The following is a 4,810-nucleotide window of genomic DNA, read 5'->3' as shown; positions in this document are numbered from 1 at the left end:
TTCTAAAGTATGACGTTATTAGAGTATTTATTTTTATTGTAATGTCTTAATGTAGAGTTGTTGCATATAGACTAATTTTTTCACTATTGTTTTTTTTGTTTTAGGAATTGAGTTATGTTATAAAGGAAATTCCAAGTCATCCTCTTAGTTTTGTAAGTTTATGCAATTTAAGATTTAAGGATGAAATTAAAGAAGTTGTCGGGCAAGAAGTGTTACACTTATTTGAGAAGACTATCTTTGGATGTTATCTCAACATACATATTTCTAATTATATTGGACAAATAACAAAATGTATTCTTATGCTCGAGATCGAGCAACCAAATCAAGAAGAGATACATGTTTTTGTCAAAGGCCAGATCCTTAGATTTTCCGTCAATGAATTTGCTTTGATTACTTGCTTAAACTGTTTTAGGAATGTTGATGATTTCAAATATGAAGAGTCTTCTCCGAGTAGGCTTATGAAAAGGTATTTTCCACAATCAACCAATGGTGTAGATAAGGATGCATTGGTGGAACGTTTTCGGAAGGGAATTTTTGAAAACAAAGAGGATGCCCTCCAGATGACAATCCTATATTTCATACACACTTTTATCTACTCATAGTTAAATGCTTCTCCCATGCCATTTTCTAATTTCAAAAAGGTTGAAGATGGAAAATATCAATTCTTTTCTTGGGGTAAAGTGTCTTTCTCTAGGTTGATGGCCTCACTTAGGCAAGAATTTTCAATGGGGAAGCAACTTTATAGGTTAGGTGGTATCCCACAGGTTCTTAATGTGCTTGTTTGAACTTTGTTCAAATATTGAATCCAAAGTTATTGTTAAGGAGGGAAATAACAGACCTCGCATATTGAATTGGAAGGTTGTTGCAGTACGACCTCAGTTTAATCAGTTTATGACCGGAATGTTTAGCAAGGTACGATAATGATTAAACTTTTTTCATACATTGCATTATATTTTTTGTAGTTTAAATCGTAATAATATTTAATGGATAATTTTTTTGTAGATAGTATTCATATGCCAACATTGTTCCTACTGCGGATGAGTTTGAAACATTTGATTTGGCGCGCACTAGTTTTGCATCTGAACATCATGGTACACCTTCGATGCCATCTTCATCTAAAGATTAAGATCGTAGGAGTTACAGAATCAATGACCCTAAGTTACCGAAGATCATGACAGTTTTGATGACTTCAGTTCTACCCCTCCATAATTTTTAATGAGGCAGTCGATACATGTATCTCATACAGTATCTGAACCTATGACAAAGACTGAAAAAGATGTTCTGACAGGAAGAAGATCAGATCATAAAAAATAAATGCAGTTGCGAGACGCAGAAAAAAAATAGACAGCAGATATTTTCCTTATCAACATATTTTATATTTTTCTCATAATGAAAACGTTCAAATACAAGTTAAAATGTTTCTATATTGTGTTATTTTTCATGCTTAACAAATACTGGCAAAACAAGCAGATATGAAAGAAAAGAGTAAAGTTGATGCTGATTCAACATCCACATTAAACAAGAAAGAACTTGTGGTTAAAGCGGACCTACATTCGTTAGAGTCCGAAATGAAGGCATACATGAAGACATACGTAAAGATCTACAATTTATTGTTGTATAAATTTATTAATTGTATGCATTTTAACTAATCAACTTGCATATTTACTAGATTGATCAAAAATTCAAAGATTTGGAGCGTCTGATGAACGCTAGATTCACTAAAGTTTGAATTCATTGGAGCAGAAAATGAGACTATGAAGCAGGTAAGATGCTATAAAACAACACACATTTATTAACGAGTTTATTGAATTTATTCATGCTTCTCATCTTTCAATTTTAGGAAAAAATTGCAAAACAAAGCCCAAAAGAGGCTACCCATTCAGATGATCTTGCTGATTTTGAATGTCATACTAATCCCGTCAGTCCACATAGTGTCTCAAAAAAATAGAGGAAATGGAGATGCCCATTAGTACATATTTACTATTTGAATTATCTTATAAAAAAGTATTTATATGTATCAATAAGTACTTACTTCTCAAAGGTAGTAATTAACTAATTATATTATATTAAATTTTTTTATTCTCTGATAAAAAGTTTGCAGAAAACTATTGTAAAACAAAGCCGGTAAGAATGTGATCCTTCAGATGCCGTTGTTGATAATGAAGGACCTACGAGTACTGACAGTGTAGTAAAAGAAACTGACAAACCGGTTGAAACGGAGGATGATAAAGTCAACCAAGCACCATCATTTCTCAAGAAGGGTGAACAACATGAAAAGGTAATAAACATCCATTATGTGTTTTCTAATTAACATGACTATTTTTGCATGCTTGAAATGATAAATTTAAACTAAGTCATATATGTAATCAACATTTACATATCTTGTACAGTTTAGTTAATTTAGTAGTAAGAATCTAATTCACTAAAAAATTGAACACAGTTATGTTATTAATATTGCAGATTAAAAATAAAGTTTACATACAAGTTAAAACACAGTTGAGATACAAGTTAAAATAAAACTGAGATACAAGTTTAAATAAAGTTCAAATACAAGTTAAAATAAAATTCAGATACAAGTTAATACAAAATTTATATACAAGTTAAGTTAAGTTTAGATACATGATAAACTAAAGTCTAAATACATGTTAAATTAAAGTTGAAATACGAGTTAAAATAAAGTTCAGATGCAAGTTAATACAAAAAAGTTAATACAAGTTAAGTTAAGTTTAGACTTTTGTTTAATACAAGTTAATACAAAATTTATATACAAGTTAAGTTAAGCTTAGATACATGTTAAACTAAAGTCTAAAGACAAGTTAAATTAAATTTGAAATACAAGTTAAAATAAAATCCAGATACAAGTTAAAATAAACTTCAGATACAAGTTACTACTTATTGATAAAGTTAAAAATAGTGGACTTTATTTATAATAAATTTGTTAAGGTTTCAAATCATTTTCAGGATGTTGGAATAGAGAAGCAAAGTGACATAGCTGTTGAAGAAATTCAGCCGCTTGAAAGTATTATTCCAGGTCGAGAACATGATTTGGCATTGATGATTTACAAGCCTCCACCAACAACTCCAGCAGAGTATGAGATTAGTGACACCGCGATTTTGTCTGCCTTTTTTATGCCACAAAAGAATATGTCGGCTAATAAAAATGCACCTGCACCATGCTCAAGAAAGCCAACAAAGATTTATCGTTCTCCTTTTTTGACCCATTTTGGATCAAGTTCTAAAGGAAAGAAAAAGTTGGCTTCTAATGAGCGAAAAAAATTCTCATTCGAAGGCTATCACATTACTGGGGATTCACCTACTGTGGAGATGGAAACATTTGAAGAATGGATTCATGATGGCCTCTACAAACAACACACAAAAAAGTAAGCAACACGTCTTATTTTAAATTCACCAGTAATATACAACTTACTATTTATTTATTTTTCAAATCAACTGTACTTTTATGTTACAGGAAAGATGATGACGATCACTACAGGGTTAATTGTTCAACACTTGAATTTCGTCAACTAGATTTCATAGTTGCTTTTTCAAAATTCAAGAATTGGTTTTACTTGATGTATCAACAGAACAAGGGCTGGAATGATGAGGTATTACCTTCATTTTTTCTTAAAATTTTGTTTAAGCAGATTTTCAATAGTAAATAGTTTTTGTATTATATGATTTCTATGATGAAGTATTAAAGTCTATTATATGAGTTACATTGACTACACAAGTTATAATAATTGTTTAAGCTAAACATCGTGCTAACGAAACTTGTTTTTGTAATATTTGCATCTTTACTGTTAGTAAAGATAATTGGAATGTTTTAGCCAAAAGTACTTTATATTTGATACATAATAACGAAAAATGTTTCATTCTATATGAATATATATGTTGTTCATTTGTTGATCTTACAGTTACCAGTATTTATAAAGTTATTACATTAGATACATAATCAATAATTTGTATCTAATTATTACTTATTACAGTTGATTGCTATAACATACCACTTTATTACAATTTGAAAAGCATCTGGATGCTATTATGTACTACTTGAGGAAGAAGTACAAGAACACAAACTTTTCAATCAGCAGATACACTACCACAGATTATTTTTTTAAAGTGTACATCGATAAGGCATATGTGAATTACTACAATTCAGACGTTGCTAAGGATCTTGCAACTCAAGATACATCTGCCAGAACTGATAAGGTTGCTGATATGGAGAAGTCACTGATTAACACAATCAAAGGATTGAGTACGTGCGCAGGTCAGCCTTAGCATATGGTTAATGAGGTATTTGTCCCAATTAACTTTGACGACGTCTTTCACTGAGTATTGGCAGTCATTGCTTTAAAGGATCGATGCATTCGTGTGTATGATTCAATGGCCTCTTCACGGAAAAGAAAACAAACAAGTGAGAGTGAAAAGTTGGCTGTAACGATTCTGACTTACCTTTAGTACAGTAAATTTTTTTAACACAAGGTACCCACTGACTGGACTGCACTGAAATCATATGAGGAAAAGTTCGAACGGAATCCATTTCAAGTGGAATATTTATCTGAGATAGCACAACAAGATAGTGGAAGCTTGTACGTATTACATTACTTTTTTGTTTGTTTTCATTACCGTACTCATGTATATTAATGTTTTTAACTTAATTATTTTTTGGAATGCAGAGATTGTGGTGTATTTGTGGCTGTTTATACCGAGTATCTGAGTGAGGGATTAGGCATTCCATGTTTGGGTATTGATGCTCAATACTATCGTCTGAGATATTCTTCTCTTTTATGCAAGTATAGGTCTGAAAAAG

The sequence above is a fragment of the Capsicum annuum genome, unplaced genomic scaffold (genome assembly GCF_002878395.1).
Source record: "Capsicum annuum cultivar UCD-10X-F1 unplaced genomic scaffold, UCD10Xv1.1 ctg83355, whole genome shotgun sequence".
NCBI lineage: Eukaryota > Viridiplantae > Streptophyta > Magnoliopsida > Solanales > Solanaceae > Capsicum > Capsicum annuum.
The sequence above is the reverse complement of the archived record's forward strand: the minus strand, read 5'-3'. Positions refer to the sequence as shown.